This window comes from Gossypium raimondii, chromosome 4 (genome assembly GCF_025698545.1).
Source record: "Gossypium raimondii isolate GPD5lz chromosome 4, ASM2569854v1, whole genome shotgun sequence".
Lineage (NCBI taxonomy): Eukaryota > Viridiplantae > Streptophyta > Magnoliopsida > Malvales > Malvaceae > Gossypium > Gossypium raimondii.
In genome coordinates this window covers 33,399,715-33,425,311 of record NC_068568.1, presented here as the reverse complement: position 1 = coordinate 33,425,311, position 25,597 = coordinate 33,399,715, and the positions used below count along the sequence as shown (strand labels likewise).

Sequence of the window (25,597 nt, the reverse complement as noted above, 5' to 3'; positions counted from 1 at the left end):
TCATCAACACTCTGGTTCCAAAAAACAAGTCACAAAGATGTAAGGGAAAATGTACCACAATGAGGAACAAATTTTTGAGCAACAATGCAAGTTTCAAGAACAAAAATAGCCCCAATACCTGCTAGACCTAAAGAATACTCAAAATGAACAATTAATAGGAGAGCTCAAGGAAGTCAGGGATGTTGCCAAGAGGGATAACTAGTCTTGAGCGAAGGATACTGCCTAGTCTACCCTCTTCAAAGAACCTAACATGTGGCAATCGAATGATCTCCTTACTGACATCAATCGTTTGGCTAGCTTCTAGAACTACGGTGGTCGTGGTAATGATTCTTCCTTAGAGGAGTAAACACCTCTCCTCCACGCACTTTGAAGCAGTTGGGAAGAGAGATAAATCAACACAAGAATCAACAAATCAATCAATTCTAAGTGTGGTATCAGCAAGCATGACAAGCCAGTTTAATATTAATAGCGTCAATGGAACACTAGAGTATTCCAACGATCGTACCCAAGGGATTGTCGATAAATTTTTTTATCAAGATAATTACAAGGTAAGCAATTAGTAATCTAATCGAGTCAAAAATTATTAGTGCAAATTCCAAAATAAATTGTTTATAAACTAAATTTAAATTTTCAATTAAACTAACTAATCTAATTTTCTTCCCTATTACTTTAGACAATGTAAATGATAAAACAATGGTCAATTGATTAGTTAATTATTGTAACACCCATACCAGACTCGATTGCCGAATCTGGATATGATGTGCCACAAATGGACTAGATTGGACTAAACACAAATTTTTAACTTAACAATTTTAAAGACTGGCTTTATTACTTATTAATAAATATTCTTACAACAGAACCCTTATATTAAAATAAAATTTTACTATCTCAAAAAGAATCTACTTAGATACAATGTAATTGGCCTCGAGGCAAAGCCTCTAAAGGTACCCTCTCCTATGTAGATGAAAACAAACTAATAATTGCTCCTTGGTTTATCTCAATATGGCTTGTTCCCTCCTTAAGGTCCTTGATCACTCTTTGAGTCCTGCAGACAAAAGCCAAATTTCTATAAGTTCAAAAAAACTTACTGAGTTTCTTTACTACACAAACTAACCCAAAACTTGTCAGGCTAATAATAAGAAAACTAAACACATTTAACTCATTGATTTTTTTGGGACTGTTTCTCTCAATCTGGGTTGGAGGTCATTAGTGCAATCCTTGAACTTATTTATAAGTAGATAGGCCTCTAAGGGATTTTCTTGTTGCTGATCCTAGAACCACTTGACAAGTTTTGACTATTTTTCTAGTACCTTGGACTTATAAGGTAGTTGTCCTGCCTACCACCCTAATAACCCTTTCGTTTTGCCTTCCTTGATGGTCATAGTAAACCCAATTATTCTCTGGTGGACTCTATCTTCTTACTTAAGTATTGTAGCACTTAATGGCACTCCGCTAGTGGGCTTAGTTAATAAGGACCCATGCTACTCTGGCGAACTAGATCTCACTAAAACCTACATCTAGGTTGTAATGTTGTTTGAAAAACTGCAGGTGCAGGAAGGAGAAGAGAAGAGAAAAATGATAGGAAATTGAAGGAACTGAAATATTGTCGTGACAAAATGTTGGTTAGATTGCTAGCACGAACGCCATGGAAATTCCAGGAAGATGACACAACACTCAGTCCACGTCACTTTCAGCCAGCTATACTTGTACCAGATAAATCACCCTGAAAAAGAGGACGCAAAAGGTGTGTGGTGAGAGGGAGGAACCTACCCTATAAATAAGAAAAGAGAAAAGAGAAAAGAGAAAAAGAGCACCAGAGGGAGAGAAAAAAAGAGAATAACGGTTTCTATCTCTCTGCATCAGATTCTCATGCATTCTTAGAATAAGAGTGAAAAGGGTAACAGCTTACAGAGCAGAAGAATTACAGACGTAAGGAAGAAGAAGAGAAATCTGCCCTGGGTTTTGCATCAAATCTCATTATCAGAATGAAAGATGGAGTAGCAAAAGATACTTGCACTTCTGCCTTTATTTTTTTATTTGAATTTGTGATTCGTGAATTTAAATAATGGCGTTGAATGGTTCTGTTATGAATTCTAATGTTCAACCCATGAACTAATTTTCTTTAGGTTGGAATTATTCTGGGTGAATTTTTGTTAACTTTTAATGCCCATTGTTTAATTTTGAGTTGAATATTGTTTCATTCGATTTGTGATTATTTTTAATGCATGCATGCAAGCTCTAGACATAGATGACTGTGTAGCATGTTACTAGATCTGACTTAATTCTGAAAAGATTAATTAGATTGGATTATAATCGGTTGATACAGGAAAGTATTTGAAAGAATAATTGTACTACTCAAGACATAGGAGTTGCAATCTGTACAGGGAAAGGGAGAAAAATCTAGATATCATTCTTAGTCTGTGGACATAAAAAAACTCAGAGTGATATCTCAAAGTCTGTCTTTCAAAAGAAGCAGACTGCAGTAATGATTCCCTGAGCAATAAAATGGTCAAGATTTTGCCATGACATTATTATGTTATAGAAATAAACCCAAGTAATTCCACCCTTTATCATTCAACAGTACAAACTCTTTCCCACTTACTCTTTGAGAATTGCCACAACATTTTAATTGCCATATCATGTTTTTAGTCATAATTGATTTTTTTAATCATTCATTACATCTCTTTATCAATTATTCACTTGTCCCTTTTGTTCAATTTAATTAGTCAGTTTCATAGTAATAGCATAACTAATTATTTAAGTCAATTCTGATCCCTGTGGAGACGATACTCATTCATCATTTTATTACTTGATTCGATGTGTATACTTGCACATTCACATTACATATTCATTTGCGAAAAGTTTTTGTTGTCGTTGCCAGTGATCAGTAAAATTTTGATGAAATATTTGGTATGTTATTATCTCTTAAATTTTATTTGTTTAGATTAATTAGTGTTTTGATTTTTTTGTTTTTCAAGATTTTTATTTTTGGTGCATGAGTAGAGATATTTCAGCAATTGAAGAGTATCCTTTTGATCCAGAAATTGAGAGAACCTTAAGAAGAAGAAAAGAATTGCGAGAAATATAAAGAATTAGAAATGATCAGGTTAGAGAAGAGCCATTACAAGGAAGGGATGTTAATATTCCTCGAATAATAGATGACAGAGACTGTAACACCCCTTACCCGAGACCGTTGCCGGAGTCGAGCACAAGGCATTATCTGACTTAACTTAATATTTTGGAGCATACAAATTTGGTTTTAAAATTAATTCGCTCTCATTCAATCAATATGTCCCTAAAAAGGACCCTCAAGACCCTAAAACATGCAACAGAAATGGTTCGAGTCCAAACCGAGAACATTAAAAATTTTTCGAATACTTAAACAAATCAAAATAAATTATTTCACTATTCACAATAAAACTGTCCACTTGTGTAACAGTCACTAATTTCATTATAACTCGAGTTACGAAACTCAAAATTTAGATCCATAAATTTACCCTAAAACTAGACTCATATATCTTCTTACCATAAAATTTCCAAAATTTTTGGTATAGCCAAATAGTACAGTTTATTCGTTAAAATCTCCCCTGTTTCACTGCTTGATAGTTTTGACCCCTCTTCACTAAAAATCAATTATCTCATTGTACAGAATTTGGATAATGTTCTAGTTTTTTTATTTTGAAAATAGTATCTCTAAGGAATCTAGACATATAAATTATGACTCATAATTATTTCTGTACAATTTTAATTATTTTCTAAAGTTAGAATAGAGGACTTCAAATACCATTATGAACTTGTCTTACTAAAATTCAAATATCTCACAATATATAATTCCTTTGCCTACACCATTTCTTTCATATGAAAGTAGACTCAATAAGCTTTAATTCTATATCTCATTCACTCTCTAATTTCATGTCTTCTATCCTTGGTGATTTTTCAAAATCACATCAATGCTACTGTCCAAAAACTGTTCCATTGCAAATTTTTAGTCTTTTATAATTTCTTTGTATTAACTATCATTTAGGCATACATAACACCAAAACATGTTCTTAAATAGCCAATTTTCAATGGTTAATCATTATCAAATATTTACATGTTATTCATTAGTCATATCATAAGGACACACACACAAAATGACTAAGTCCCTATAATGCCATAACTTAATTGTTTCGAATCATAAAATATCGAGATGTCTGTTGATAGTGTGAAACGATCTCTGACGCCCTTACGATCCCTGAATTGGCTTGGCGATACTATAAAAAAAGAAAATAAAGGGAGTAAGCGTAAAGCTTAGTAAGTTTACAAGCAAATAAATAACAACATTTATCATAAATAATTATACTCATAAATTATCATCAAGTATCATGTCTTTGCTTCTTCTTTACTTACTCTCTTGCTTGTTTACTTACTTGCTTGCTTAAATAACTCATGATTATAACTTACTCCTCCCTTGCTGAAATTTCTTTCTCAACTGATAACTGAAATATTCTTAACCTTTATAACTCACCTGAATCTATTTATTATGCTTCTACCTGAACTTTCATGTAACATAGTCTGTTTACTAGCCCGTTGAACCACTTGGAATACTAACGATACTCGGGTCTCCTGTCTGATAATAACATGCCAAAGCCATGTCTCAGAAATCGTCTTACATGGGATGTTTCATGTACTACCGATGTCATATCCCAGATATGGTCTTACATGGGAGTTCTCATATCGGTGCCCATGCTATGTCCCAGACATGGTCTTACGGGGGACCTCTCATCTCGGTGCCAACGCCGTGTCCCAAACATGGTCTTACTTGGGATCTCATTCTCTTAATGTCATGACATTTGTATCCAATACATTCCTAATGTTTCAACGAGATTTTTATCACCGATTCTCTATAATCTCATACTTGAGTCAACATTAAAAAATTTCATGAAATAAGTACATCATTTCTGGAAAATAACAACATTAATAATAATTATTGAAATATTGCATTTATTTACCGTAAACTTACCTCGGTACAAAATATGATCAAATCTAACAACTTAGTCCTCAACCTTTTTCTTTCCCCAGTCTAACACCGGATTTCGTTCCTCTTGATCTATAATAGCAAATTTAGCTTATTTAATACTCAAATTTATCAAAACAGTCCTTGACTCGAACTTTGGCAAAATTATGATTTTGCCCCTAAACTTTTGCATATTTCCACTTTTTCCCCAAAGCTCGAAAATTAAACTTCATCCCTTATTCTTATGTTTTATGACATACTGAACATTTTTCTCTTCTAAGGCAACATCAAATCCTCACTCTAGCATTTACTTATGAACATTAGGTATTTTTACCGATTATGTCGTTTTAGTCGTTTTCACTTAAACCGCCTAGCAAAAGTTGTTTAACATAACTTCAAGTTTCATATTCTACCATAAAACATCAAAATAAACACATTTCACCTATGGGTATTTTTCCAAATATGAACCCTAACATGAATTAATGGTAGAATAAGCTAAACCGAGCTACGAGGACTCCAAAAACATAAAAAAAACATTAAAAACGGGGCTTGAATGCACTTACTATGAGCTTCAGAAAGTGAAGAAACCCTAGCTATGGTGTCCTTGAAGTTTCGGCCCTATGGAATAAGATGAGCACATTTTGCAATCTTTTTCTCTTTTTAATTCTTTTTATTACCAAATGACTAAAATGCCCTTCATTAAAACTTTAGTTACTTTTATCTATGCATGCCCATTTTTTTCCATGAAAATCTAATGGTCTAATTACCATTTAAGGACCTCTACTTCAATTATGCACTTCAATTAAATCCTTTATCATCTAAAACTCATATTTACCCACTTTTGCAATTAGACCCTAATATGCAATTCAGACAAGCAATCGCTGAAATTTCTTATCAGTATTCTAACACATGCATCCAATCAATAGGTAAATCATAAAAATTAATCACAATAAACTTTTCTATCTTGAATTCGTGGTTTCACAACCACTGTTTCATTTAGGCCCTATTTCGGGATGTTACAGAGACAGACCCATTAGAGAACATGTAGTGCCGATGTTAGATTATTTGAACCCAAGAATTGCCAGGCCATATATTCAAGCTCAACATTTCGAGTTAAAGCCGGTGATGTTTCAAATGTTGCAAACAGTAGGGTAGTTTAGTAGATTGCCTACTGAGGATCCAAGATTGCACTTAAACTATTTTTGGAAGTCTGAAATTCATTTAGTCAGCAGGATGTTCTTGAAGATGCCCTAAAACTAAAGTTATTCACTTATTCATTAGGAGAACGTGCCAGAGCATGGTTAAATGCATTACCGTAAGGTACTGCGGCTTCTTGGAATGAACTTTGTCAGAGGTTTCTGCTAAGATATAATCCTCCAAACATGAATGCCAAACTGAAGAATTATATTACATCCTTTCGGTAATTTGAGGATAAAAAATTATATGAAGCATGTGCGCGATTCAAGGAGTTAATCAAAAAATGTCCGGTGCATGGTTTCCAACTGTAACACCCCTAACCCGTATCTATCGCTAGAATAAGGTTAAAGAGCATCACCAAAGTTTCAAATCAAATGGACCTAAATTTAAAACTTTCCAAATCATATCAATAAACACATTAAAACCAATTCAAAACATACATATTGTCCCTTAAACGAGCCCTAGAGGCCCTAATTACATGTTGAAACAAGAAGAAACTAAATCAGAAACTCAAAGAATTTTTCAAAAAATCATGAAAATTTTTAATACTGCAGGGGTCACGTGGCCGTGTGGGCATTCAAAGTAGGGACACACGACCGTGTAACTCACTAACTTGGGTCACAGGACCAAGCCACACGCCCGTGTGTCAAGCTGTGTACCCTTCAAAATAACCCTACACGCCCGTGTGCTAGGCCGTGTAACAGCCTCACTTACAACCCTTCAAAAGCTACAGGGCACACATGACCATGTCACCTAGCCGTGTGTGACACACGGCCGAGACACATTCTACTGTCTCTGTACGTGTGGACAAAAATAGGTCATTTTACAAGCCATTTTTCTCACCCAAACTAGCATGTACCTATACCAAAATGCACATATGCACATGCCTTAATAAGGCACCAAACTCAAGCATAAACAATTCATATACATATGGTATAACATCATACAACCAATATGCCCTTAGGCACCTCAAATGACAATATATAAACATGTTTAACCATGTATTCAAATTGCCCAAAATGACTAACTTTCAACTAAACTTGCATCAATACAAACCATTGAATTAACTTACCAAAGCCTATCAAATGGTACATATCATGTCATTCATTCACTAACATCAATAGACATTTATATACCTTTCATAACAAGATACCAAACCACAATAAGTTATAAGGCTTAAACAATATGCATATTTATCTATCACAATTCAAACATATTAAGCCAAACATCGACCATAATAAGGTTAATATTTACATGTCATAAACTAATCTCATATCAACATAAAATGCTAAGTCGCAAGCCAAACCAAATGGCTATTCCAACAACCAAAACACATGGCCAACATTAGCCAAAATACCTATACATGCCATTATAACCAAAATTAAACATCCGTAAGTACCGAAAGAGCCAATAGATAATGTGATAGATCTCTGACGACTTTCCAACCTGAACGAAATTTCAACAACTACAAAACACAGAAAAATTAACACAAAGTAAGCATGTCATGCTTAGTAAGTTCGTAACACGTACAGTCTAACCTTGCCAATACAATATACAACCACAAAGCATGTAAACCCAATCCAACATGAGAATAACTAATTCAAAAACTTATATATGTACATTCATACTCTTAACTTTCACAAGGTACACATTACTTACCTTTCATCAAACTAATGTAGTTTACATTGAAAGCTCTTACCAAAGTTCACACGAGGTAATAATACGATGGTTGACCCATCCCTTTTCGTAATTCGATAACCGAAGTTATCCCTTTTCATAGTTCGATAGCCGAAGCTATCTCTTTTCATAATTTGATGGTTGTCACCATCCCTTTTCATTGTTGATGGTCGAAGCTATCGCTTTTCATAGTTCGATAGCTGAAGTAATCCTTTTTCATATTTTGATAGCTGAAGCCATCCCTTTTCATAATTCGATGGTAGTCACCATCCCTTTTCATTGTTGATGGTCGTCACCATCCCTTTTCATAATCGACAGCCGAAGCTATCCCTTTTCATAGTTCGATGATTGACATTACGCCATTGGATTTTTTTGTCAACACTCAATTTAACATTATACAATAATAGCACTCAATTTATAAAATAAAAATCAAACTTAAATGTACGAACTTACCTCTACGATAAACGTAGAAAAATGAAGTCGACTAATCCGAAGCTTTTTCCTTGCCTCGATCTAAAGTCGTACGTGGTTTAACTTGATCTAAATGAATAAATTTAGCTCAATTCAATAATCATTATATTCAATTTAACTCAAATTCATATTTTAGAAAAATTATAATTTTGCCCCTATACTTCTGATTTCTTTACAATTAGTCCTTAGGCTCGAAAAATGAAATTCATGCAATTTCATCCCAACCCAAGCCTAGCGGAATACTATACAAGATTATAGCAGCCCACACATTTCGTTATTTCACAATTTTCAATTTAACCCGTAATTGACAAATTTACAAAAATCACTTGACAAAAGTTATTTATCTAACAATAAGGATTCATTTTCTTCCATTAAACATCACAAACAACTAAAATACATTCATGGTAAAACCCTAGACATTCAAAAATTTTGCAAATTAGTCCCTGGGCTAGCTAGATTAAGCTACAACGACTCTAAAAACATAGAAATAATTAGAAACGAGACAAAAATGACTTACATGCAAGCTAGAATGCCATGGCTGAACCTAGCATGCTTCCATGGTGTTTTTCTTCTTTCATTTTTGGTGGTGAAGATGGAAGAAAGATGATATCTTTCTTTTCTTTATCTTATTTTAATTACTTATTTACTAATTTACTTAATTAACCTTGATATATAACCTTTAAAATCACCTAATAAATGTCCATATTTGTCCACTCAACATGTCAATGGTTTAATTACAACATAAACCCTCTAACCATTTAACTTCATAGCTTTTAAATCCATTTATCTTATAGAACTCCAGTTTTGCACCTTTTACAATTTAGTCCTTTTTATTGAATAAAGCATGCAAACAGTAAATTTTCTTAACAAAATATTTATACTATATTGCTAACATGCTGTAGACATTAAAATAATAAAATATATATTTTAATGTCAAATTTGTGGTCCCGAAACCACTATTTTGCTTTCACTGAAAATGAGTTGTTACACCAACATTGGACACAAATGGAAATGTTTTACAATGGATTGAATGTGCATACAAGGATGGTGGTTGACGCATCTGCCAATGGGACTCTACTCGATAAATCATATAATGAAGCATATGAAATTCTTGAGAGGATAGCAAACAATGATTATCAATACCTGACTACTAGAGTAGGGACTAGTAGAAGAGTTGCTGGAGTTAGTGAACTTGATGCGATCATTTTCTTAACAACTCAAGTATCATCTTTAACGAATATGATTAAAACACTGAAAAGACCAGTTGTAGTACAGGAAATGAAAGCAACCGAGTTAGCATGTGTTTACTGTAGAAAAGATCATGTTTTTGATGAATGCCCATCAAATCTAGCCTCAGTTTACTATATGGGAAATTTCAATCGCAACAACAACAAGCCATACTCCAACAAATATAATTTGGGGTGGAAGCAACATCCTAACTTCAGTTGGAGTAATCCAGGGGGAAATTCTAGCAATGCTACTCGACAGAATGCCGCAGGTGCACCACCATGATACAATCAACTTATGCCACAGCAAAATGTTCAGGAAAATGTAGCCTCGAGTTCTTTATCGACGGAAGATTTATTGAAGGAATACATGACCAAGAATGATGCTATCATCCAAAGCCAAGCTGCATCTTTAAGAGCTTTTGAGAATCAAGTGGGTCAAATTTCCAAAGCATCAAGCTCAAGACCACAAGGACCACTGCCAAGTGATACTAAAAATTCACGATCTTAAGGAAAAGAATAATGTAAAGCTATTACACTCAGAAGTTGTACGTAGCTATCAAGAGTTGTTAATGACACCAATATTGAATAAAGTAGTTCAGATTTCAATAATAAGAAGAATTTGGAACCAGTAGTAAAGCAGGCTATAAAGGAAAAGAGCAACCAAAAAAATGTTAAAGCAGCTTCGCTATGCATTGCCAATAAAAATGCCACGATAAAACAACTTCAACAAATGGAAGGAAGGCTACCGCCACCTTTTCCTCAGTGTTTCCAAAACTCTAAGAAAGAATTCTAATTCAAAAAATTCTTGGATGCCCTGAAGCAACTACATATCAACATATCATTGGTGGAAGCATTGGAACAAATGCCCAACTGTGTGAAATTCATGAAAGATATCTTATCAAAAAAGAGAAAGTTGGGAAGTTCGAAACTATTGCTCTCACTGAAGGGTGCATAGCAATTCTGAGAAACAAATTGCCATCAAAACTGAAAGATCTAGGGAGGTTTACTATACCTTTCTCTATTGGAAACCATTATGTAGGCAGAGCACTATGTGATTTAGGTGCAAGTATAAATCTAATGCCTATGATTGTTTTCAGGAAGTTGGAAATAGTGAATGCAAGACCTACAACTGTCACTTTTCAACTAGCTGATCATTCATATGCACATCCAGAAGATAAAATAGAAGACTTGTTGGTAAGAGTTGACAAATTTATTTTTCCAGTAGATTTATTACTCTAGAATGTCAGTCTGATAAAGAGTTCCCAATCATACTTGGGAGACCTTTTCTAGCAACTGACGGAACATTAATTGATGTTAGAAAAGGTGAATTAACTATGATAGTTAATGATCAGTAGATAAATTTTAATGTTTTCGATGCTATGAAGTGTGCAGATACAAATAAAGAATGCCACGCTGTGTAAATAGTTGACACAATAATTTAGGAAGAAATTGCAGATTTTTATCACAATAACTGTAATGATGATGCAAATTTAATTGAGTTGATTAAAGAAGAAATGATTGAAGAGCTTGGTGAACTGATGGATGTTAAGCAACTCGAGAATGGAATGAAGAGAAGTTTCAACTCATTAAATTTATCAGACCAATATTTTAAACCTCATCGGCCATCCATAGAAGATCCTCCTCTGTTGGAATTGAAGCCTTTGCCAACACACCTAAAGTATGCTTATTTCGGAGACAGCAACACATTGCCAGTAATTATTGGCATTGACTGTAGATCAAGAAGCTCAATTATTGAAAGTTTTGAAAAAAATCTAAGAAAGCATTGGGATGGATGATTACGGATATCAAAGGAATCAGTCCAGCAATCTACATGCACAAAATATTACTGGAGGATTGCCATGGCAACTCTATCGAGCAGCAGCGAAGACTGAATCTTATTATGAATGAAGTTGTCAAGAAGGAGATTATCAAATGGTTGGATACTGGAACCATATAACCAATCTCGAATAGTTCTTGGGTGAGCTTTGTTCAATATGTACCTAAAAAATGGAGTGTCACTGTGGTAAGTAATAATGACAACGAACTCATTCCTACTTGTACTATCATAAGATGGAGGGTTTGTATGGATTATCGAAAGCTCAGCAAAGCAACAAGGAAGGAACATTTTCCTCTGCCATTTATCGATCAAATGCTAGATTGATTAGCGGGGAAAGCCTTCTATTATTTTCTAAATAGTTATTCAGGGTATTGCCAAATGCCTGTACGGACTGATCAAGGTTATTGTGTTCCGAAAAATGCCATTTGGATTATGCAATTTTCCTGCAACATTTTATCTTTGCATGATGGCAATCTTTTCTAACATCGTGGAGAAATTCTTAGAAGTTTTAATGGATGATTTCTCGGTGTTTGGCGATACGTTTTAAGATTGTTTAAAAAATCTGGAATTAGTTCTTTATCAATGTGAAGAACTCAACCTTGTTCTAAATAGGGAGAAATGCCATTTCATGGTTCGTTCACAGCAAGGAATTGTCGTTGACAAGGCAAAAATTAAAGTTATTAAGAAATTGCCACCACCTTCCACAATTAACAGTATTTGTAGTCTTTTGGGCCATGCAGGATTCTACAGACAATTCATTAAGGATTTCTCGAAAATATCAAAAGCCCTGCGTACACTATTAGAACACAATAGACCTTTCAATTTTGATGATCAGTCCGTACAGGCATTTGGGGAGTTGAAAAATGGCTAGTCACAACACCACTAGTCATAGCACCAGATGGGCATCTACCTTTCGAACTTATGTGTGATGCCATTGATTTTGTCATAGAGGCAGTGCTTGGGCAAAAAAAGAACAAAAGTATACCATGCTATCTACTATGTAAACCAGGCGTTGATTGATTCATAGCAAAATTATACTACCATTGAGAAAGAGCTGTTAGTTGTGGTATTCGCCTTCGACAAATTCAGGGCTTTTTTAGGAGGCACTAAAGTGACAGTTTATACGGATCACTCTGCCATTAAGTACTTGGTGACAAAGAAAGATACCAAGCCCAAATTGATTCGATGGATATTGTTACTGTAGGAATTTGATTTGGAAATTGAAGACAGAAAAGGCACAGAAAATCAAGTGTCTAATCACTTGTCTCAACTTGAAACAGGAAATGAAGACAGTCGTATTCAGCGTGTTCAGGATGATTTTCCAGATGACCAATTATTAGTTGCCATGGAATTAACATGGTATGCTGACATTGTAAATTTTTTTGTTAGTGGACTATTGCCACCTGACTTCACAAATCAAAGATGAAAAGTATTTCTCCATTATGCCAAGCAGTATTACTAGGATGAGCCATTTTTATCCAAACACTGTGCAGACCAGATAATTCGAAGGTGTGTTCCAGATGACGGGATTCAATGTATTTTATTTCATTTTCATTCAGCACCATCTAGAGGGCACTTTGGGGGCATGAGAACTGCTACAAAAGTTCTCCAATTTGGTTTTTATTGGCCAACCATGTTTAAAGATGCTCATGAATTTTGCCAAGCTTGTGACCGCTGTCAACGAACTGGAAATCTATCGAGGAGGTATGAGATTCCCTTGCATACTATTTTAGAAGTGGAATTATTTGACGTTTAAGGAATTGATTTTATGGGACCATTGCCACCTTTTTGGGGCAATGCATTCATACTTTTAGCTGTTGATTATGTCTCTAAGTGGGTTGAGGCTGTTGCTTTACCAAAAAATGATGCCAAATCGGTACTGAACTTTCTCCATAAGAATATTTTTACAAGGTTTACACTCTCCGTGCTCTAATTAGTCATGAAGGTTCACACTTTGATTGTAAATTAGTTGCTAATGCTCTGAACAGGTATGGAGTTAAATATAAAATTGCCACGGCATACCATCCCCAAACAAATGGACAAGCAAAAGTCTCTAATAGAGCGATTAAACAAACTTTGGAGAAGGTAGTTAATCCCAACCAGAAGGATTGGTCATCCAGATTGGACGAAGCTTTATAGGTATACCACACTGTATTCAAGACACCATTGGGGATGTCTCCCTTTAAACTTGTTTATGGGAAACCCTGTCATTTACCCGTTAAGCTTGAACATAAGACATATTAGGCAATTAAAAAATTGAATATGGATTGGCATGCTGCTAGTACCCACCGTCTTTTGGGTTTGAATGAGATAGAAGAATTTCGAGCACAAGCCTATGATAATACCAAGCTGTAAAAAGAAAAGATTAAGCAATAGCAAGACAACAAAATTTTTCCACGAGAATTTGCACTTGGACAACAGGTCCTATTATTCAATTCTAGACTTAAATTATTTCCAGGAAATTGAAATCTTGTTAGTATGGTCCATTCGAGATAGTACATGTTTACCCTCATGGAGTTATAGATGTTAAAGACAACAAGACTAGTTCTATTTCCAAAGTCAATGGCCAACGATTAAAGCACTACTTTTGAAACCCCTATAATTCGTGATAAAAGTTCCATCAATTTTCGAGCTGTATAATATTTCTTCTTTATTCTATTATATTCATTGCTTTTAAATTCTGTGTTTTGTTTCTACAATAAGTTTATTTACTTGTTATTTTTTTACAGATACACTATGGCCCAGGATTGTAGGCATCAGCCCATTCGTTACATTAGTTAATTTTAATTTCCTAATTTTTTTTCCTATTTTTCTTTTCCCGCTTAATTTTTCCTTTGTCTGTGACAGGGTACACTCTCAGGTTAATCTTAGCCAACACGTCATCGCTATGTTTTCTCTCACGTTTACCCTAATCATTTCACTTCTTCGCTAACTTCTTTTTCATTTCATCTTCTTCAACTTTCTCTATTTTTACTCCATTCAAACTAAAAAAGTATCACCTTTTTTATTCTTCCAGTCACTATTGATTATACAACGGCTCGCCAAGCACCATCCTCTTCCACCCCTGTACCTCCACGAACATTTTTCAACAAAATCGCGGAAGAGAAGTATACCCAGAACATATCCATGTGGCCATTTTGTCTAGAAAAAGGGTTCCTTTTTCAAGATGCTCCATTTATAGCTTACTCTGAAGTTATCTCTTCTGTAGTGGACAAGCATGGATGGCAAATCTTCTGCTTCCACCACGATGATGTTATCACCAAGGTTGTGAAAGATTTTTATGCTCATCTCACCTCTTCGGATAATGCCTTTACATATGTGCGTGGTGTATCAGTGAATGGAACAGTATCAAATTTTACTTAAGCCCGATATCATACATTATCGGGTTATTATTCTTGAGTAATCCATGCATGCAAACATCTCAGAAGAAAAGTTACCAAGCTACAGACCAGATGTCATTAAAAATTACAAACCAAAACCAATAGAGACTGATTAATACTTATTAAAAAAATAATCTAAGGTCCAAGGTGATTCTCCGAATCTTGAGTTCGGTCTTAATTTTGAGGTTTACCTTAAAAGTCAAACACTATGGAGGTGAGCTTATGAAAGCTCAGTGTGAGTCAAACAATTATTTCAACGGACAAAAACATAAAATACAATGAAACATATTAGGATTAGCAGAAGAAAATAGAACCATCATAGGAATTTCATATAATTACATAGTCATTATCAAATAGATGTCAAACGCTGTATGAGAATGCGGCATCATTCATTCGAGTAACAATCATTAATTTCGATAAAATTCAATACAACATATTACAACACAGATCATAAATCAATAACATTTGAATATGTCGTGAGCATGATGTAATGCAAAAAGGTTCCTGCCCATACCATCCGCTACACACTACGCGTTCCCCAAAACTCGTCATCCGAACTTCAAAACATTGTGGGCTTAAGCCTGTTGTGGTTAAAACTACTGATTACAATATGCAGAAAATTTTGTAGGTAAAAATTTAGAAAAGCTACTAGTAAAAGTGCTATAAATCATCATTCCCCTTGGTACTCCAAGTGCAATGCACTAAATACAAATAATGCAGACTTAATATGATGTCGGTACTCCACAGAACTCCTCCGTCAACCACAAAATCCCAACCCAATGCATACGCAATATGTCATGCAATCTCATACATAATCATATCTCAATAATTTTCACATTCATTTGACAGGCTCAGCATGTCCTCAATAATCACATACTTTCAGTAAACGGAAATAGTGTTCCAATCTTGCAAATCACCATTGTGTTGGTATCAATCAATATCGTTCAATTTCACATACTTTACAGATTTCTATTGTGCATAAATAGCACCCTTTTTAGTACACAATATAACAAATATATCATGAGTTTAAATCATACATAAGCTTAATATCTAAACATAGTAAATCATTTAGTCAAACATTCTCATATCTCATAACTCAAATATGCAATTACAAACTGAATCAAACATTCATACTATCAAACAAGCAAATTTGCCAACATGTCAATCTTTTAAGGCTCGAAACGAACGTGGTTCGACCACTCACAAAATCAATAGTTTGGCTATTAATCCAATCCAATCAGCTAGCTAATTTATCAAATATAACATGATATTTAATATTTTCAAACAATTTTATGAGTTTAAGACCCACACCTTATTTTTCGCTTCCTCGCAGCACACTAGCGAAGCTTCCAATTTTCCTTAATAATTTCTTAAACGAACCTCAATAAAAATTTAGTATAAATTCAATTAATTTACCACTAAACCAGCCCCCAAACAACCACATATGAGTTCAAACCAATCGTTGAAATTATAACTATTTTATGAATCCAAACTAGTTAGATTCCTTACATTGTATTGATGCGAACTGTACGTATAATCGTTCTTCGCCTTTACTGTAACACCCCAAACCTGGTCTAAATGTTATGACCGAATCTGGCAATGTCACATTGTAACACCCCTTACCCGTATTCGACGCCAGAATAGAGTACGAGGCATTACTAGAAGACATGCATTTGCATACGTATTAAAACAAGTTACAAAATTTCATCCGAATTAAAACTTTTAAATTATTAACGTGCTTTTATAATTCTTTACAACATATCCTCGAAATTTATATTCATAACAAATAGGGCCTACGAGACCCGATATTTACTCATGTAATTCAAAGCTTCATTTCCATTTCATCCAATTCACAATTTCTCATGTTCACAATTCAAATCAATTTCTCAATCCAATATATATATTTCAATCATTTATGAATATAATTCAAGTTACACAAACTTACCAAACTAAATTGCGAAATACCAAAATTCAAGGACATTTTAGTAATTTTCTATTTTCCTTGAATTTCCACCCAATCTTAATATAAATTAATATTTCATTCAATTTATTAATTTAAATAATAAAACAATTTATTTCATGTAATTTGGTCACTTTTTGACATTTTATCAATTTACCCTTAAAATATTACTTTTGTTCAATTGAGTCCTTGAACCTAAAACATGCAAATTGGTCATTTTAATGAGAACTCATGCTAGTTGAATAATAATTTTTCCTCCTCCTCCTCTCCATTCCACATCCTTAATGTATAATATGCTTATATGTAACATCATCTATAATTCCACCATTTATTTATATATTAATTCAAAACTGTCCACTTGAGTCATAGTCACTAAATTATTTACATCTTGATCTACGGAACTCCAAATTAAGATCCGTTAAATTCCTATGAAACTAGACTCACATATATTCTTACCATAAGATTTTCAGAATTTTTGGTTTATCCAATAACTACATTTTATTCTGTAAATTTTCCCCTATTTCACTATTTGACAGTTCCAACCCCACTTCACTAAAAATTAATTATCTCATTGTACAAAATTTGGATGATATTTTAGTTTGTTTCTTTTGAAAATAGACTAAATAAGGATTCTAAGCATATAAATTATAACTCATATTTATTTTTATTTAATTTTTCTGATTTTCCAAAGTCAGAACAGGGGAACCCGAATTCATTCTGACCTTGTCTCACAAAATTTACTATAACTCATGATTTACAATTCCATTACTTACACCGTTTCTTCTATGAGAAACTAGACTTAATAATATTTAATTCCATACTTTTTTCATCATCTAATTCAATTTCCAAAATTTATGGTGATTTTTCAAAGTTATCCTACTGCTACTCTCCAAAATTGTTTTAGTGCAAGATGTTGATTACTAAGTTTATAACTCCCTAATTCCCTTTCTCTATAATATTTCCCATCATTTTCACTTATTTTCCTTCACTAATATATCAACATAAGACTTTATTTAAGAAAACTCTACTATAACATCATTTCCATGCTTTTTCAATAATAACAAACTTAAAAATATATTGAAATCTTGATGTTCTTACCTTGTGCTGTTGATTCCAATCTTTAACTTGATTTTCTCTCTCCTCCAGCTTCTATTTCTTGAATCTAACTTGACATTCTAGCTCCCCATTCTCTCCTTATTATTTTTCTCTCTTGGAAGCTATGGAAATTATTTTGATTTCTAGGTGAAAATGGTGAATTTTTTGTGAAAGGACCAAATTGTAAAGAAAGCAAAACTTTCTTTCTTCTCTTCTCTTCTAACGTTGGTTGCATGGGAAGATGATAATTTTTTCATCATCTTTCCTCCCTTTTATATTAATCATTTAATAATAAAATAATACTAAAAATCTTAATAAAATATTAATTAAATAACATTTATCTAATTAATTAATTAAAAATTATCACAAACATCATCATTACCTTCTAGAATTTTCTCTCTATTTGACCATTTTTCCCTTTACAATCTTTTGAAATTCCATCCTTGAGTCATCACTTAATTTGGTAAAATTGCAATTTAGTCCCTCAAAATTCTTCACCTTTTCAATTTGGTCCTAATTTATCCATTTTCTTTAGTTTCTAGATTATTCCACCCTTAAAATATTTACACTATTGGTACTTCAACTTTTTTGTATCTACACTTTAACCCCTCAAATTTTGAGTATTTACTCTTGGGCGATAAAACTTTTCTCAGTTTTGCAATTTAATCCTTTCTTGAATTAATATGTCATAATATACTTCCCAATGTTGACATAACTCAATATTACCGCTTTTATCACTTTATTTCCTTATTTTACTATATCAAGGATATTATCTTCCTTTCTTCTCGTAGTAATTTTCGGTATTACATTTCTCTCCCCTTAAAATAAATTTCGTCATCAAAATTTCCTTGTTTTATTTTGATCATTAGCTTCATCATTTCTATATTCTTTCAATTATCCTTTTCTATCCATTCTTATCACTAACATTTCTAGTTTTATATCATTTTGTACTTCCTTTTCAATAATATTCTTCTTTTTACTTAATCGAGTTCTTATTTCCTCTCTTTCTTCATAACCGTAAGTCATTTCTTCATTTAGTTTTCTTAAATTCATCTGTATCATTCTATAGTTCTCTTCTGTATATATATAACTAGCTTAGTATTTGTATTCATTATCTATCCTTTCATTTCAAAATTTATTTTTAATTCAATATTTCAAACATGAATCGAGGTAAATATTTACCTTGTAACGAAAATTATTTATCTTTTTTAGCAGAGGCCCAGTAAATTAAATAGAATACTTAGGATATACGGAACTGATACAGAGGTGCATTATTATGCACTATTAAATAGAAAGCATTTAAGTATTATACAGAGAACATAAATGTGTTAATAATCAAAGAGCACGCTAAACACCCTTAATATCCTAATGGTTCTAATCTCGTCTACTTGGGCAAGTTATTTCATGCATGCATATCACTTTTACACTTTTCTCATAATGCTTTTACATGCTTTACAATTTAATTCTTGTATCAATAATCTGTATATTTATATCTTCTCTACCTTTAATACATGTATTATATTTCAAAATTCATTATTCATCCGTAATTTACTAATAATCCATATCATGTACTTCACATATCACGTTTACATGTTTTGCAATTTAGTCATCAGCACAATATTTCTTATAGCAAAACAATACACTTTCTAAATATGCATGCAAAATGAACAATAACCGGTCATAAACCGACTGCACCAACAGGCTTTCGTCTAACATTATAATTAGCTAACATTCTCACAACATAAGAACTCTATCAGAACTGAACAATTACACATACATATCTCTGAGAATAAAAGAATGTATATAATATCCAGAAAAGATCATCATGTTCATTTCGACTGTAAGCTTCACACACAAACATCTTTACCACTTAATTATCATTTCTCTGACTAATTCTGTTATCACAAACCTCACTTTATTCCATTCACTAAAAAAAAACTTCCAATTAATACACACATTCTTTTGAGTATCATACCTGAATATTTTGTCTCATCAAATTTAACTTCTTCTTTATTTACTCTCTTACTTGTTTACTTACTTGCTTGCTTAAACAACTCATGATTATAACTTACTCCTTCCTTATTGAAATTCTTTTCTCAACTGATAACTGAAATATTTTTAATCCTTATACTCACCTGAATCTATTTATCATACTTTTACCTAAACTTTCATCTAACTTAATTTCTTTACTAGCCCGTTGAATTACTTGGAATACTAAGGATACTCAGGTCTCTTATCTGAATATAACATGCCAAAGCTATGTCCCAGACATAGTCTTACACGGGATGTTTCATGTACTGCCAATGCCATATCCCAAATATGATCTTACATGGGAGTTCTCATATCGGTGCCTATGCCATGTCCCAGACATGGTCTTAAAGGGGACCTCTCATCTCGGTGCCAACGACATGTCCCAGACATGGTCTTACATGGGACCTCTCATCTCGATGCCAACGCCTTGTCCCAAACATGGTCTTACATGGGACCTCTCATCTTGGTGCCAACGCCATGTCCCAAACATGGTCTTACATGGGGCCTCTCATCTCAGTGCCAATGCCATGTCCTAGACATGGTCTTACATGGGACCTCTCATAATTTCAATAAGGCCAATGCCATGTCCCAGACATGGTCTTACACTGGCTCACATATCGATGTCGATGCCATGTCCCAAACATGGTCTTCTATGAGATCGCACGTCGATGTCATATCCCAGATATGGTCTTATACATAAATCACATATCACATGTTGCCACAGTCCAATCATGGTCTTTTCCGTCAATTCATCACATATCACTGAACGAAAGTACTCATTCCTGTGTTCTACTGAATTTGATCTTTCAATTCAATTTTTATACTATTATAATATTCATGGTTCAATAGCAAAGACATAAAACAAACATCATATTGTTTCTAATTTAACAATTAAACATAAGATTCTATCATATAAACATACTGATTACACTTATTTAAGCAAGTGTACATAAACATACATTCCATCTATTTGTGTATATTTACTTACCATATTTACTTAATCAAATATGTTGAGCACATAACATCATATGAGCGCCAAGCAAACGCGGATGAGCATATCACCATATAAACTTTCATTTTATTCTACGTTTCTACATTTCTCAACTCATGGTTGTCTTACTTCATACGTTAACACATACTTATCATGAATTTTCTATTCATACCTTTCTAAATTTCGTTTCATCATAAACACATTTCAATCACCTCAACATAATTTTTTTTAGCATTATTGGAAACAACCCGGTTAGAAGTCATCTCTATCTTAAAAAACAATTTCATTGGAGTCGGTAGATATTACATTATCACAAGTAATAATATGACATGTATAGCTAACTCACATACGCTACGTTAGTCCGAGAATAGACTAAACCATAGCTCTGATACCACTATATGTAACACCCCAAACCCGGTCTAAACGTTATGACTGAATCTAGTGATGTCACATTATAACACCCCTTACCCGTATTCGACGCCGGAATAGGGTACGAGACATTACTAGAAGACATACATTTGCATACGTATTAAACCGAGTTACAAAATTTCATCCGAATTAAAACTTTTAAATTATTAACGTGCTTTTATAATTCTTTACAACATATCCTCAAAATTTATATTCATAACAAATAGGGCCTACGAGACCCAATATTTACTCATGTAATTCAAAGCTTCATATCCATTTCATCCAATTCACAATTTCTCATGTTCACAATTCAAATCAATTTCTCAATCCAATATATATATTTCAATCATCTATGATTCAAGTTACACGAACTTACCAGACTAAATAGTAATTAAGTCATTCATCACAAAGACGAACGGGTCGTGACCACTTTTACTTTTCGTCTATCATGTAATGCCTATAAAAGGATATCATTTACCCATGTCTTGGGCTATAAATTTCACTATTATGAATGATGCTACGTACTGCATAAGTCGTATACCCAATGCACTAGTTTTTGGTTCCTTATCTATTCAAACTCGATCTTTTACATATATCAAAGTATACGAGTCACGCATACATAGTCTATCATCTACTCAGGATTAAGGTATGTCATACATAAATGTCACAAGTGATAAATACATAATTGGGTTCAGGATATATTCTTCTTGGGTTATGTTTGATGTATTGTTAGTCCAGTAAATCACATCTATGTCTTTATTTTCTAGGAGCCCACTCCGATGCTCAAGATAAAGTCTCTCTCTAATTGGACTTAATTGATGGCATATTAGTCTTTCAATCAGTTTGCTCATTTTTTATTAGAGTAATGACAAGTTTAGGTTCACCTACTAATATAAGTTTTCTTTCTACATTGCAATCCAACCACATAATATCGCTTAGTATTAGTTAAACATTAGATAACAGGTGAGCTAATATTTGCTTCCATTTTGCTTTGCATGCAAAAACCATTAAGGACAATAGAAAAAGGGTATTAATGTAATTGATGAATAATGTTATTAAACAAGTCTATTAAAAAAAGTACAAGTTTACAAATGAATATAGTACACCTAGGGCACTAGATCCAACAAAACATTGCTGAGTCAATGCTATGGATTGGATGCTGAGTTATTTCTTGAGACTTTGAGATCCACCTACACCTACACACAAAATAAAGAAATTGTACGTTGAGCAATGAAACTTAGTGGTACTTCCATGATTCAAGTCATATAATCGAAAACATTAGCATGCTAAAAATAAGAACAAGCATGTTTAAGTTGCTACCATTCCAATATCACCTATCCATATCACATATATAACCATATATGAATCATATATTCTCAAATTAAATAATTCCATAGAACATGTCATAATATACTTCCTATTATCAATATACCATTTCAATTCAAACCATTTAACACATCAATATCCCATTTTCGTATTGAATCTATTAGTTCGCGATGTTTCCATATTGGCCCTCCAGGCTCGTATAAACCAATTCCCATGGTCTTTCACATGCTATCTATAATTGCAATTCACATATAAGTTTTTATAATACCAATTCATATTATCAATTCACTAAAAACAAAAAATTTTTAATTTATCCATTATATTCATTATAAACCTAACTCGGACTCGAGACAAATACACGAATCAACCAACCAACACACCAATATGACACCAAGTGCCTCATCGGAGCGTCCGAAGTAGATATTGCGCTTAATGTCTCATCAATATAGCCGAAGTAAAATGTGCTCCACACCTCATCAGACATCCGAAGTAATAATGTACTCTGCGTCTAATTGGTAAAACCAAAGTATAAACTTGTACACAAATCTAATCCTATGGCATGTCAACTATATCCTACTCTACCTGAAAAGTCAATAGGGTACCAATGATCTAATTTCATTTTATAATCAATTCATATATCGATTCACAGCCAATATCATAATCTCATTTCAATTCATCACCAATTAATATATATATCCCATATCACATAGCATGTTTCATTCCATATTCATATAACGTATCATGTATAAATTATATCATACTATTTTCTATTTCATTCAATTTAGTCTATTTTCTCGACATTTAATATCATCCACTTCAAATTAATTCATACAAAAATATAAACTTACCTCGATGGTAAATCATGCAATCGACATATATATTCAATGATCTTGAATCATGGAAATACAAACTGAATTCTCTCGTCAATCGTCAATGAATCTCGCTTTTCTTTTCCCTCTTGATGGCCAGATGTCATTTTTAGCTACGTTCAATAAATCAATAAATAAAGCAATCTCTGATTTCATCCAATTCACAGTCAAATACAAATTCAAACATATTTTGCATTTTGTTTAATTTTGTCCCTATATGCATATCTTTCGATATTTAGCATCGGATCAAAATTCGATTTCACATTCTTTCATTAAGGACCCTATACTTTTTAGTTATATCATAATTTAATGAAATGTTTTCAATTTATTCAATTTGGTTCCTAATGTTACAAAGTTAACTAACAAGTTTATTTAACTTTACAATTTAGTCCTTATCATAATCTAAGCTTAATATCAATCAAATTCAAGATTAATTCATCAATTTCTCAACAATGGCATCTTGCTAAAAACTTAAACATTGAGCAAATTGATACATGGACTAGCTAAATCAAGCTCCCATGATCATAAGTCTATAAAAATTATATGAAACAAGCTTTGTTACCTTACAATTGTGCTTGACCCAATGTTGAATGAACTAAAAGCTTCTTTCTTTATTGGTTTTTCTAAAACTGGACAGTTGAAACAATGAGGAAGATGAAAATCCTCTACTAATTTTAGCATATATACATAGATTAGTATTATTTTATCTTAATTAACCATATTTAATTAGTTAATTAAGACATAATTAAGCATATAATTTTTTCTAAGTGGAATTTATCATCATCATCCACTAACTTATGCCAAAAATTGGTTTATTTCTCTTTTTGGTCCTTTGGATAATTGCTATCTAGGTCCTCAAGCATTTTTTAAATTAAAACTCAATAGCAACTAGACTTTTACAATTTAGTCCCTGAGTTTCAATTAACCATTTTCTCGATTAAATTACTTAATCGATGATGATCACTAAACTAACTATAATTACGACAAAGGCAAGCGCACCTATCGAACAATAGTATAGTTATGGTGAGTAGAGAGTATCGTATCCACGAGGACTAAAAGTACTAGTAATAACTATTTTTCTATTATTTAGCCGATAAATTGGGGTGATTGTTTTTAATCTAAATTTACTAATCTAAATTAACTAAGAACGCAATAGATTTCTTATCAGATTCTTTAAGTACCAGTGTTTCACTCACTTCGGGTTGTACCCCCTCATCATTTTCCTTATCAGATTCCTGTTGCAGCTTTTTTTCAGGTTCAGCCAACACTTTCCTATTCCTTAATGTAACTACTTTCACATGCTCTTTTGGTTTGGGTTCGGTTTTAGTAGGTAAACTACCTTGCTGCCTTTCTAAAACCAATTTAGCAAGCTATCCAATCTGATTTTCGAGCACATGAATCGACGCTTGCTAATTTTTCAAAGCCGTCTCAGTGTTTTAAAAATGGGTTTCTGACACCAAAATAAATTTTGCCAACATCTCTTGAAGGTTTGGTTTCTTCTCCTACTGATAGGGTTGTTGTTGAAAGCCTGGAGGGGGTTGTGATCTTTGGTTTCCTTAACTACCCCATGAGAAATTTGGGTGGTTCCTCTATCCTACATTATAGTTATTACTATAAGGATTATTTTGAGGTGTAGAATTATTACTCATATAATTTATTTGCTCTTCTCCATGCTAAGTCCGAAGGGTAAATATTCTAAATTATTTATTCCACCTCCATTTGCGTCGCACTGCATCACCAGATGTACCTACATAGAAACACATAAACCATAATTTTTTTATTTAAAAGTTCTACCTGATTCGATAACATGGTGACCGTATCTAAGTTAAGAACACTGGCTGTTTTTGTTGGCTTCGTCCTCATGACTTGCCACTGATAATTATTCAGTGACATCTCCTCTATAAACTCATAAGCCTCTTTAGGTGTTTTACTGTTCAAAGTACCACCGGCTGCTGCATCGATCAATTGCTCAGTTGAGGGGTTCAAACCATTGTAGAAGGTTTGAACCTGTAGCCATAGAGGTAACCCATGGTAAGGGCACCTTCTCAATAAATTTTTATACCTCTCCTATGCATCATATAGGGTCTCTAAGTCCATCTGCACGAAGGAAGAGATATCATTCCTTAACTT

The 25,597-nt window shown here is 33.2% G+C and overlaps 2 non-coding genes across 2 annotated transcripts; one reads left to right on the top strand and one right to left on the bottom strand.

The window, feature by feature from the left end:
- Positions 1-6,387: 6,387 nt before the first annotated feature.
- LOC128040737 (small nucleolar RNA R71) lies at positions 6,388-6,494 on the bottom strand. Its single transcript, XR_008195543.1, has one exon. It is a non-coding gene; the product is annotated as a small nucleolar RNA R71 (small nucleolar RNA).
- Positions 6,495-25,490: 18,996 nt separating this feature from the next.
- LOC128040804 (small nucleolar RNA R71) lies at positions 25,491-25,597 on the top strand. Its single transcript, XR_008195610.1, has one exon. It is a non-coding gene; the product is annotated as a small nucleolar RNA R71 (small nucleolar RNA).